Source organism: Lissotriton vulgaris, chromosome 1_2 (genome assembly GCF_964263255.1).
Source record: "Lissotriton vulgaris chromosome 1_2, aLisVul1.2, whole genome shotgun sequence".
NCBI classification, from domain to species: domain Eukaryota; kingdom Metazoa; phylum Chordata; class Amphibia; order Caudata; family Salamandridae; genus Lissotriton; species Lissotriton vulgaris.
Window position 1 is genome coordinate 7925390 of NC_141686.1, and position 14088 is coordinate 7939477.

Here is a 14088-nt window from a genome sequence, read left to right on the forward strand (position 1 = left end):
TGGTCAGGACCGCAGACTTGAAAACCAGTAGAAGGTAATCCAGCTGGGCCCGATGATGAAGCATGCCACCTACTAGGTAGGTAGGTGAGAGGTTTCCTAAAACTACTCGCAGTTGTTTGCGGTCTTCTCTTTAAAGGTTTTGGTCAGGACCGCAGACTAGACAACCAGTAGAAGGACTTGTCCATTTTGTTTATCCGTACCTTAGGTACCCTCCATGTGCACCACCCACCCCTCCAACAGCCTGGGGGCCCCCAACAGCAAAACCGCCACCAAGGAAAGGCACCTCTCCCCCAGCATCATAATATGGATGGCTGTGTCGACGAGTCAGGCGGGGGATTATTCAGGCACAGCAGTGGCAACCACAGCCTCGCAGGGGCGATCCGCCCGCCATCCTAATAGGCCCCTAAGTCTTAGAACAGGGCGAGGTCAGTAAGCTGTTATGTTGTATAACTGCGAAGTGGTGTCCAACATGATATCATTGGATGAATATTCAATGTACTTAATGGATTTACGTAATCAGGATATTGAGATCATTACTCATGGCCGATAGTGCAATAGACATCTGAGAATGACAGGAAATAATATAATATAAAGCTTAAAAAACATAATAACACCCAAACAACAAGAATGGTGTGACTAAACTAAACCTGGGTGGAGTTTGCAGAGTTACATAGAACTCTGCAAAGTACAAAAAAAAAACACAGCACTACGAGGAGCTCCGCCAGTGGTGGAATGCCTTGGCTAAATGCTGTTTGCGGTGACTTTCAGTGCCAGGTGCTTGTCTGCATTGTGCAATCATCGCAAACGGCACCATGCACAGCGCAAACGGCACCATGCACAGCGCAAGCGGGCGCTGCTTTCTTTCTGCCGCTCGAATAGATTTTTACTCAAGCAGCAGCTTTTTCAACGCTAATGGACAGTTTCTCAACGCCAGCAGAAATCTCTGCAAACTCCTCAACCACATACTCACCAATAGGTAGTTCTAACAGAGAGATTCGACTGCCATTAAACATATGGAAAATTCCCATATCGCCTCACATGATTTCATCAACAAGTGAAAGTGAATCACCACCGAATGCAGCCAAGCAATCACAACTTTCCCCTCAAAGATGTTTTACGAACAAAACTAAAATCATCAGTTGAAGTTCTGAATTTCCAATCATACAGATTGACCGAATGAACTTGATGGCAGCATACATCTTGTGCATAAATCAAAAACTTGAGTCCCTAACTGCATTAATTCCAAAAGCACAAGCAGATCACCCACCATCCCCGACAAACTGCAATTGTGGTCTGATCATTGATAAACTGTCTTTAAACTCAGAGTCAGCACCACAAAAGAAGCAACCACTGTAATACAAACAACTAGCTTGAACCAGGAATCACAAAGAGTACACACAGACAGGGTCGGCACAGAAGAGGATGTAATCACCGCAACCCAAAATCAGGAAATACAGGAAGTCTGCCAGGAATACTTGATCCCAAAGATAACAGCAGATGAAGAAGGTGTAAACCCAAAAGGGGCAACCCAGAACCCACGTTTAGTCCAAACCAACTTAAGTCCCCCACCTTGCAAGCTAACCAAAAGACAACGAAAGCTTGCAAGGAAGCCAAGACATAAACATCTGCAATCTATAAAAAAAGAACCCAATCAAATGTACCCAATATTTACGCAACAGAAAATGACTCAGAGATGTCACTCTCAATCTACAGAGTGTCTAACAATAAAACAACACAGGAAAAAGAGAGCATCTATATCCAGCTTTCAGACAAGAACAAAACCCAGGAGGAAGCCCCAGCAAACAATTGTTAGGACAGACACAAGCGGGCTCCTTACAACCCAGCGGCCACTTTCAGATGAATGTCACTCTGCCAGAGGAAAGGAATCAAAAACAGGAACCCGTAAGTCATCAGACCGAACATGTATGAAAGTCCTGTAATATTGCTTCCAATCTTAGTTCTAGTCCAAATAACCACAGCTGCACTCAACCAGTGAGCTGGGTCAACACACCCTCCTATTCAAAGAAAAATGTGTATCTTTCAAACTCAACTGAACCGAACACACATAATGTTAACCAGAATTCCATATTGGTTCATATAGAGGGACAGGGTCCGAACATTTTGTCACAAAACTTAGAGATTTCTACAGATAAAACAATTACCCAAGCAGGCCTCCAGCTTGCAGGTAAGCCTGATCCTCCCAAATTTAGACACAAGGACAGAACCTTAGAGCAACAACAGGGTCCATCGCACAATCCAGACCTATTTAATAAAGTTAAAATATCCCAAACCCCCAGTTTAAAAGCCCCTCCCCCACATGTAGCCTGTCTCAGAATTGAGGGCAGCCAGGTCCTGCAGTTTGAGATGCAATACTTTTACCCCAAATAGTCATTGTACTCTTTGCTGTAAGGGGTTTCTGTACCCAGTAAAAGCCAGTCCTGTCCTCCTTGTTGCTGCATGACCACAGGGGGCGGATACAGCATTATGAAAAAGGAGGCACAGCCTATTCAGGTGCAAGCAAAACTCCGTCCACCACTCTAAATACAGACCAGGTTTATTCAGACTGCAATGAATCGGCAAGGGAGGGCACACCTCAAACCAGCCCATTGACTGTTTAGAGTGAATGCACATCCCGGCTCCTGTCACTCAGACACCAGACGCTGAATACACAAACAGAGGCACACAGAGTGGAAAAGTAAGAAAAGGCCCACTTTCTAAAAGTGGCAGTTTCTAACATGGAATTTAAAAAACACCTTTACCAAAAGATGCTTTAATAAATTCTGAGTTTTGAGAGCCTAAACTCAATTTTTCTATCTTTTCTCTATGGAAATCTACACATGTAAAATTATTACAGTGCAGCCCCTATGATAAGCCTATGGGACGGATAGCCTTTCAATAGTGAAAAACGAAATACACAGTATTTCACTATCACGATATGTCACACAAACTAGTTGATGTCCTACCTTTCACATACTCTGGACCCTGCCCATGGTAGTACCTTGGACCTACCTTTCTCTCATGTAAATAAAAAGGAGGTTAGGGCATGGCAAGTGGGTGAAATTGCCAGGACAACATGGCAGTGTACAACTGCGCACACAGACACAGTGGTAGGTCTGAGACACATTTATAGACCTACTCGTGAGGGTGGCACAACCAGTGCTGCAAGCCCACTAGTAGCATTTGAATTACAGGCCATGGCACACACAGTGCACTTTACTCGGGATTTAGCAGCAAATCAAATATGCCAACCATGGATAACAAATCATTGTCACAATTTATACAGCGAGCATATGCACTTTAGCACTGATCTGAAGTGGTAAAGTGCCCATAATCCTATAGCCAACAAAAACAGGCAAAAAGTGTGGGGACCACCCTGTCAAAAGAGGTAGGGCTAACACTTCTCAATAAAATATACCACATTCATTGATCATTCATCCCAGCGTTCGCTGATAGGATTATGTTATGTTATGTTATTTTTGATTTCTATAGCGCACGGCTACTCCATTGGAGTGTCCCGGCGCGTTTTATTGGCAGCTTGTAAGCATAAAGACATAACACAGTGGGATAAAATAAAAACAACAAAACAAAGGAGGGAGCATGCTAAGGGGCAAAGAGCCAAGTTTTAAGGCCCTTCCTAAAGGTCAGCAAATTAGAAGTGTTACGTAGAGCCAATCGCAAAGCATTCCAAAGCTGCGATGCCTTCAGCTTGAAGGAGCGACCCCCTACGCGGGCACTGTTTACTCGAGGGGCCACCGCAAGGAAGAGAGATTCGGATCGCAGAGATTGGGCTGGGCGATAAAAGGTAAGCCTCCGTTACAGATATTTCGCGCCTGAGGCATAAAGAGCCTTATGAGCCAGCGTCAACGCCTTGAAAACTATCCGCTTCCAGATAGGCAGCCAATGAAGCGACTGCAAAAGGCCGGACACTCTGGCTCGCCTGTGAAGGCCGAAGATAGCCCGAGCAGCCGAATTCTGCACCACCTGAAGGCGCTGTAGTAAATACTCCGGTAGGCCCAGATATAGGACGTTGGAATAGTCCAATCTGGAGCCAATTAAGGCTTGCACAGTGATCCTCCTGTGCTCTTCTGAAAGCAAAGGAAGAAACTTCCGGAGCATCTTCAGGAGGCCAAAACATGTTCCCGTAAGACCGAGGATCTGAGATCTCAACGTCAGACCATTGTCGATCTTAATTCCGAGATTTTTTGCCTGCTGGGAGGAATGTGCAGGAGGAAACATATTAATCGGCCACCATTCCTGCCAATCAGGATCAGAAGTACAACCGAAGAAGAGTACCTCAGACTTATCTGAGTTGCATTTGAGGCTGTTCAGCTGGAACCATTTGAAAACAGCCCCAAGGCACTCACGAATACTCTCTTCGTCAAACTCCTCTCCTTTCTCACACGTAAAGAGGAGCTGGGTATCATCGGCATAGGATACGATCTGGGCCCCCAAGGACTCCGCCAGTGCCGCCAATGGAGTCATAAAGATGTTAAAAAGAGTTGGACTCAGCACAGAGCCCTGCGGGACTCCGACTCCCAAAGGCGGCATCACGGCAGAGCTTGAGGAGGCCCAGACCGTTTGTTGACGGCCGGCTAAGAATGATCTAAACCAGCTGAACACCGTCCCCCTCAGACCGATCTCATGAAGTCTGACGACTAGACCCTCGTGGGGGACGGTGTCAAAGGCCGCCGACAAATCAAGCATGACAAGCATAGCTTTACCTCCTGAATCCAGTACCTCCTTAATGGCTTCAGACACCTCCAAAAGCGCCGTCTCGGTGCTTAAATTGGGGCGGAAGCCAGATTGAGTGGGATGAAGCAGATCGTTGGTTTCCAAAAAGCCAGGGAGCACGATATGCATGTGCTTCTCCACAATTTTAGCCAGCGCAGGAAGGAGAGAGATTGGCCTATAATTGGCCAACGCCTCAGGGTCTAGGCCAGGCTTTTTGAGGAGGGGGATCACCATCGCCTGCTTCCAAGCCTGCGGGACCACCCCTCACACAAAGAGAGATTCAAGAGTGGATTTGCCAAAGGATTTACCACCGCCGCCATTTTCGCCAAAAATTTGGCAGGGCATGGGTCAAGAGGCGACCCAGATTTAAGAATGGCCATGAATGCCAATGACGACGCAGCTGAAATAGGTGGAAAATCGGCCAAGATGGACTCCACGGGAGCCGATGGAACTGGCCCGTCCATGAAGCTGGATTAGCCCCATAGATACACGAACAAGCCCACCCAGAACTCAGATCGACCACTCCAATAAAAATGAAATGAATACGCTGGTTGACAGAAACCATAGCTGACCTTGCATCACAGGCAACAAAATTAATCACTAAATTCATTAGCACAACCGAACATTATAATGCAGTCTGTTTGGGCTGTAGAGAAGCTTCACTAAAACAATTGTCTACATCTACAAAAAGAAAGCCCCCAGGCTCTCAGGTCTGGAAAAGAGCAAAAGACCAGCTCTTAAAATGGTGCATGCACCTGGAATGCGAGCAAAAGAAATTAGCAATGCAACTGAACAACCCCTCCTCCAGCAGTGTGTTATTGATGCATCTAAAAAGGGTCCAAAAAACATTCAAAAAGCCGCTATGGGAAGAAAAAAGAACAGTGGAGCACGACTTCTGGGCAAAAACAATCTATAATGCCAACCCCCGCAACCCAAGACATTTGTGGGAATCTTGCTTCAAGTAACATCAGGAAGTATAAACAACTTTAATATCCCAGAATCTACATGGGTCTCCTTCTTTGCCACCACCTTCTCAATAAATCATCAGCATTCAGGTGAAGAGGGTGTCACAAATAACCTTCGAATCATTTTTACCTCAATTGTCAAGCCATCCCCTTGTCCAAATCAGGGTTGAACAACATATTTAGTGATATCAGTTTGCAAATTTCTGTGCAAGGGACGTCGGGAAGGTGCCTCTTATCAAAATGTCCTACTGCAGGCAATATTCAAAGAAGACATTGATTTCTGGTTAAATCCATTAGTACAAGTAAGCGGTAACATCTTAGATAGTTGGTGAGGATCAATAATAAATGCAATCTACAAGGCAGTGGACAGGGCAAATTCAGCAAATTACCGACTTATCATCCTCCTTGATTCAAAAGCCAAACACTATGTATCCCTGCTGCTAGAGGATTTAACGGCTTGGTCCAGCAACAACAACATCATCCCACAGAACCAGACTGGCTTCAGAAAAGGAGTGGGTGAGACTATAAACATACTAATAATTGTCATTTTGTCAGACCAATGCAAGCAGGGCAAAAGCAAACTACACTTTGGTTTCATAGATTTTAAAGCAGCCATTGCTTGTGTAAACTGGCAACTGTCACAGTACAAACTGAAGAAATGGGGCATTCTTGACACCCTTTTAAGAGCAATTCACTTGCTAATGTCAGACACCTGGGTACAAAGAAAAATTGGAGATGGAAGGAAGGACAGCTGTCTGAAGCTCAACCTAGAGAAGACCAAGGTCCTCATCCTCGGACACTGTTCCACCGCCTGGGACAACACCTGGTGGCTGCCCGCCCTTGGGAGCTCCCCCTCCCCCACAGACCAAACCCGGAACCTCAGCATCATCCCCAACTCCTCCCTCTCAATGAACTGCCAGATCAACACTGTCGCCTCCACCAGTTTCAACTGCTTTTGCATCCTCCGTATGACATTCAAATGGATCCCCCCAGACTGCAAAAGGACCGTCACCCACGCACTCATAACCAACAGACTTGACTACGGCAACGCACTCTACGCCGAAATCAACAGAACTCTTCTACACAGACTCCAAACCTTTCAGAACGCCGAGGCCAGACTCGTCCTCGGAACTCCCCGGCACGAGCCTATGACAAAACACATATGCGACCTCCACTGACTCCCCGTCGAGAAGAGAGTCACTTTCAAACTCCTCACCCATGCCTACAAAGCCCTCAACAACATCAGACCCAAATACCTCAACGAGAGAGTCTCCTTCCACGTACCCAAGAGAAACCTCTGCTCTGCCGACCTCACCCTGGCAGAAGTCCCTTGCATCCGCAGAAACAAAACCGGATATAGAGCCTTCTCCTACATCACAGCCAAGACCTGGAACGAGCGCCCGGTGAACATCAGACGCTCCCCCACCCTGCACACGTTCAGGTAGGGACCACATGACCTGGCTCTTCAACTGATCCGGAGCCGCCTCCCCTGCTTTAAGTGCCTTGAAAGCCTCACAGGTAAATAGCACGCTTTATAAATCCCTGGTTGATTGATTGATTGATTGAACGAGGTTTTCTAGAAAAATACCAAACATAAAGGCCTAAAAGAGAGTTGGGTGCTAGCTTCCATCTTTTCAATCTCTTTATGGTGGATCTTCTTCGCCTTAGAACACGAAAATAACCATCCTCCCCATTTGGGTCCCCTTGGTCACACCCACCTATGATATGAAGTCAAAATCGTACAATTCAGCCAGTCTAAAGAGGCCTACAAAAATCGCTGAATGTAGTCACTTCCTATGCTGAAAATAGTTATCTGGAGGTAAATGTGGCAAAAACCAAAACAATGTCACTCTACACTTACCTGGGCCACATTCCAAAATTCTGATTAAAGGCCACCCAGCTTGAATCTGTAACCAATTATAAATATATGGGTGTATACATCGACTAAAGAGAAACACTTAAGCAACAAAAACAATACATCAAGTTAAAGGGGACTGCTCTAATCCACGTCTTTATCACTCTGGCAAAAAAACTAAAAGGGTCATCATTTCAGCCACTTCTAACAATAAGTGCTGCCAAGCTCTTGCCAACAATCACTTACGCAAGCACAGCGATGGGAAACCAGAATGGAGAAACAGTGGATAAAATACAGATCAACACGTTTAGGTCAGTGTTTAATTTATCACAGAAAGGTTGCCAGCTCAAATCCACCTAGAATTCGGCCTTACCAAACAAGATCTAGCCAGAAGAGCAACAAAATGAAAAAAAAAAACTGGTATAATATCAGCTGTGCTCAAAACTCCCTACATCCAGCATCATAGTCAGCTCTTCAAAGAAACCGACAATCAAAACACCTTTAATATCTGTATACCTATATTAAACTACTGAGTCTCACAGATCAATGGGCAGCAAGCGTGCCATATGATGCTTTCAAAAAAGGACCAATAGCAGGCACAAAATTGATAACCTTGCTAGAGGATAAAAATAAATTTAGATCCCACTCACATGCACATGGAGGAGGAACTATTGTTCAGAAAAAAAACAAAAATACAGAGAGGCAAAAATATATCAAACAGAAACTAAGAAAGCGCAGGCACTATATTTTGAGGAAAAAATTAACTCAGCAGCCAACGCTCCAAGGGAAATTGTAAGAATAGCAAAAAAACTATTTACCTGCCCTCAGCCAGAAAGACCCATAGAATCAGCCCCACAGCGATGTATGGAATTGGCAAAATGTTTTAATAACAAAATTCTCAACATATATAACGCTTTCCCACCACCTCGACAGACGAAAAAAGTCAAAACCAAAAGGGAAAGAATGCCGGAGAAAACAAATCATCTGGCCGACATCCCAATCCTGGATATGAATATCTTTGCCAAAATCTTTTCGAAGGTCAAATCGTGATCCCCATGTAATCCCGCACCAGCCCACATGCTGGGTAAAGTAAAGGAGACTATATTCCCAGTGCTCCTGGAAATTCTCAATCTGTCTTTAACTACTGTGACAGTACCATTGAGTTGGAAACACGCCATGGTAAAAGCACTCATATAAAACCTATCCTGAACCCTGAAATATGGTGCAACTACCGGCCGGTATCACTACTTCACATGGTCAGTAAAATTCTAGAAAAATACATAAATACAGTTTTTTCCAACTACCTGGAATCCCATGAGATTCTACATACCTCCCAGACAGGCTTCCGACCTAACCATGGGACGGAAACTGCACTTTTAACAGTAATGGGGGAATTCAGGAAAGTTCTGAATCTAGGAAGCAAAGTGGCAATTATTTTGCTCGACTTAAGTGCTGCATTTGATACGGTAAATCATGGCATCTTACTGAAAAGACTTAAAGAGGTATGAGTGATAGGTAATGCTCCCTCGTGGATTAAATCTTTCTTGACAGATAGAACTTTTCAAGCATTCGAAGGCATGCACACATCAAGAAAAATCCCACTTACCTGTGGGGTCACGCTGGGTTCGTCATTGAGCCCCAACCTTTTTAAAGTATACCTTAGACCATTGCGAGAGTTAGTTTTTCCTTATGGGGCGCGAATAGTTACATACTACGATGACACCCAATTGGTGGTAGCCCTCAATCATCCGGAGAGGAGCACTATTGACCTTGAAGCCTGCCTGGGAAAGGTGGCCTCTTGAATGGACCAATCATACTTCAGGATTAACGGGGACAAGACCGAGTTAATGATCCTCGGAAAAAATGTAGAGGCACATCCAAATATAAGCTGGCCGAACTGCCTTGGCCTAGCCCCAACACCTAAAGACAGGATCAAAAGGGTAAACAGACATAATATCGAATCCAAAATATAGACTGGACATAATATCGAGGAAAACATATAGACTAGACAAAATATCGACCAGACATAATATAGACTACAAAAATATCGAGTTATATCGATATTAATAGCCAAAATATTGAATCAAAAATATAGACTAGACATAATATCGACTAGATAGAATATAGGCAAAAGAAAATGGAAAATAAGGTAAGTTTTTACTAATTTCTAATAATTTTGTAATATAAATCTGTAGCGGGTAGTGGGTATATAGGGGAATAGGGTGGGAAGTAATTTAAATATCATTAATTAATTATGTAAATTAATATTAATTGTAAAATAATTAATAATAGGTAATTAAATAAAAAATAATTGGTAATTAATAATAATTGATTAATTGATAAATAATTAATTTATAGTAAATTAGTTTCAGTAGCGGGTTGTGGGTTTATAGGGGAATAGGGTGGGAAGTAAATCAATAATTAATTAATTAATTTAGTTAATTAATTAAATTGTTTAATTAATTAATAATTGTCCATGAAATTAAAATTAATTGGTAAATAAAAGTTATTGGTATAGGAAATTAAATTTACTTGGTACTAATCTTTCTATAAATTATAAATAATTATGAAGTTTTGCCTTTTTATACTGTTGCACTCACTGGAGTGGAAATAGTAATTTTAACCCCTACGCTATCCAACGCTTTCCCTACTGTTGCACCCACTGGAGTGGGAATAGTAATTTTAACCCTTACGCTATCCAACGCTTTCCCTACTGTAGCACCCACTGGAGTGGGAATAGTAATTTTAACCCCTACGCTATCCAACGCTTTACCTACTGTTGCACCCACTGGAGTGGGAATAGTAATCTTTACCCCTATGCTATCCAGCGCTTTCCCTACTGTTGCACCCACTGGAGTGGGAATAGTAATTTTAACCCCTACGCTATCCAACGCTTTCCCTACTGTTGCACCCACTGGAGTGGGAATAGTAATTTTAACCCCTATGCTATCCAACGCTTTCCCTACTGTTGCACCCACTGGAGTGGGAATAGTAATTTTAACCCCTACGCTATCCAACGCTTTCCCTACTGTTGCACCCAATGGAGTGGGAATAGTAATCTTTACCCCTACGCTATCCAGCGCTTTCCCTACTGTTGCACCCACTGGAGTGGGAATAGTAATTTTAACCCCTACGCTATCCAACGCTTTCCCTACTGTAGCACCCACTGGAGTGGGAATAGTAATTTTAACCCCTACGCTATCCAACGATTTCCCTACTGTAGCACCCACTGGAGTAGGAATAGTAATTTTTACCCCTATGCTATCCAACGCTTTCCCTACTGTTGCACCCACTGGAGTGGGAATAGTAATTTTTACCCCTACGCTATCCAGCGCTTTCCCTACTGTTGCACCCACTGGAGTGGGAATAGTAAATTTTACCCCTACGCTATCCAAAGCTTTCCCTACTGTTGCACCCACTGGAGTGGGAATAGTAAATTTTACCCCTACGCTATCCAACGCTTTAGCTATTGTAGAATTCACTACAGTTGCTACAATAAATTTTAATTATTTTGCTATGCTACGGTAAAATTATTATATATGTTTATTTAATTTAAAAAAATTATATAAATATATATGTATTATTTTTTTTATATATTTTTTAAATTTACAATAAATATTTATTAATATAACATTAATTTAATAATTTTAAGTAAGTTTATAATATATATATTTATTACTACATTAGTTTTAACTTAATTTAAAGACATTAAAAAAAAACGATATTTTTACAGTCTATATTTTAGTAACTCGATATTTTAGAGTCGATATTTTAGTACTTACCTGTTTAAAGATAGCCAGTCGATATTTTGTCCATCGATATTTTAGCAACGATATTATGGCAACTCAATATTTTTGAGGTCGATATAATTTCAGTGATCCGATCAAAAGCCTAGGGATATGGCTCGACAGATCTCTCAAACTTGACCATCAAGCGGTTCAAGTAGCATCCACCTGCTTTCGAATCCTAAGGCAATTAAGGAAGATACTACTGTTACTCCCAGAAAACGCTCGCAGAACCATGGTACAAGCATTGATACTCCCCCCGGCTGGATTACTGTAACTCATTATATTTAGGCAATCCGAATAACACAATAAGAAAACTACAAGTAGTGCAGAACTCCACGGCCAGACTACTACATAACATCCCCAGAAAGTAGTTGGCGAAACCAGCACTGAAAGTACTAAACCAGCTGCCCATCTCAGAACGTAGAAGTTTCAAATCCCTTTGTATTGCGCATAAAAATCCGCTGTAGCACAGGCCCCAAAATCAATCACTCCCTTCTAACTTTCTATCAACCTCTGCATAACTTGAGATCTGCCAACCTTTTTCAAGCTAGGGTACCAAACACTAGGACAGTATGAGCATGTTTTCCTACACTGCCTCCATTTTATGGAATTCTCTCCCTCTTAACTTAGGTCCATACCACACCACTTGATATTTAGGAAACAACTAAAAACGTGGCTGTTCCCGAAATTGCAGTAAGACCCTAAAACTGCTTGTTGTTGCATTCAGCGCTGGGATGCCTACGGGTAGCCATGCGCTTTAACAAGAATTAATTAATAACGCATGGATGGTAATAAAGCATTACAATACTCTTTCCTCTGCTTCATACATGTAAATTCCATTCTTGTCATGCATAAAACATATCTTCTTGTCTACGCATAGGTAACATACCAGCCTTAGCAACTAGACCAGCATGGAAATGCACCAGTCTGACACTGTGCAGGCACTGCAATGACAAAGAAGAGGACCTTATTCACCGGATTTGCATCTGTCCACATCAGCACATGATCTGGCTAGCAGTTTCAATGATAGAAATATTCGAACATACAAGGAAGCCATAATCGCATTCTTCAACCCCGGCGACCCACAATTAATTTGCAAATTTGTTAAGTCCTGAAAATTGCCTGTCAAGAAGAACTTGATGTCAGGTAATTTCACCATAGTAGTTCACTTCCCAGCCATGGAAAAGCGAAGGCGGATTCAAGCCTTTGTCACCAGGACTCATAATCTTACTCATGCTACCGACCATCCGCCATCATACAGATCATGAATGTATTCATAATGTACTGATAGGAAGTATAAAAACCTTTCTTGATTATCTGCAATCAAATAGATTATGAACGTATCCTTAATGTATTCCAACAGTATTTTTAGCACGTATAACAATAGGAAGGATAAAATAATATCTCGCTTCTTGATGGGAAGCATACAATAGATTAATCAGATAGACTGATTGGTGGTTGGTAGGTTTCATCAATTTTAATGTGTGTCTATTTTTGCACAAATAGGTGGTTCATTGAACCGACAACTTTGTTTAAAGCACCAATCGAGCTGGGAACAAGTGTAATTCTGTTTTCTCTTGTATCCCTGTTAATTCTAAAATCTTGGAAAAATTAGAATAAGTTGAATGATCTGAGGAGAGCAGCTGGTAGGTGCCGTATTTATAAAGGTTGCTTACTCTGAACAAACATGCGATAAATTGGACATATTGCATTGTTTGTTTTAATCATCTCCAGACTTGGCAAGAAGTTTTAACCCTGCCTCTTGTACACCTGTTTTAAAAACATGTTTAACCTAATAAGAATACGTTTTATGACTCGATGAAAATTCTTTTAGAATTATTTTAAACGATATTAATACATTGTAATGAAATGGAATGTATAAGTATTATTTTGTAAAACTGTTATGGTTTTAATTAACTAAAACAATAAGAATTAACGTTAACTTTAGTTGTATGTGTACATATTTCTTTGCTGAGGACCGTGCTGAACTTACATCAGACTGCATATAAAAGTAGTGGTAATGTGCACTGTCTTGGAGAGGAATACGTGAAATGTATTATTAGTGTGTGTAAAGGCTTACCAACTGTATAGGATGGTACAGAGAACCCGAAATGCGCCTGGGACTTATTTGGAAAAGGGGGACTTGTAGAAGAGATGCAAACAGTTAAACGAAGAATGACATGTTAAATCATCCAATCTGCCTGCTGAGCACACGTGGGCACGCATTCATATATTTGCACTATTTTACTTTTCATGAAACATTGTTGTCTTTCCTGTTCCAGAACTGACTGCATTGCACCAGTCAGCGTGATATAACCCCCTGCTGAGGTTTGTATCCATCGGCTGAGATTACCCACCACCTACTTTCAAAGCGCCGCATTGACAGCTCCAGGGTAAGACACGCTTTGCCATCGAAATGTTTGAACCAGCTGAGCCGAGCCTGAGACGCGCTCGAATCCAGCACTAGCAGAAATGATGGCTCTCGTCATCACCTTGAGTAAAGGTCAACTTTTGTAAGAAGGCCAATGGGGGGTCAGCCGTGGCCGCCTTGCCTCGTGTCTGAATGAGGATGAGAAGCGAGCTGCAGAACAAAGCACAGGGAAGCCATGCAGCTTTGGTCGTCACCTAGGGGTAAACTCTGTGAGGGGAAGAAACAGAAAGTTGCAATGTTTTATTTATGTGCATGTCAGCTGCAGCAGTATGGAGGAATAGATGAAAAGAGAACATTTTCCATCTGGAACTGCAGGTG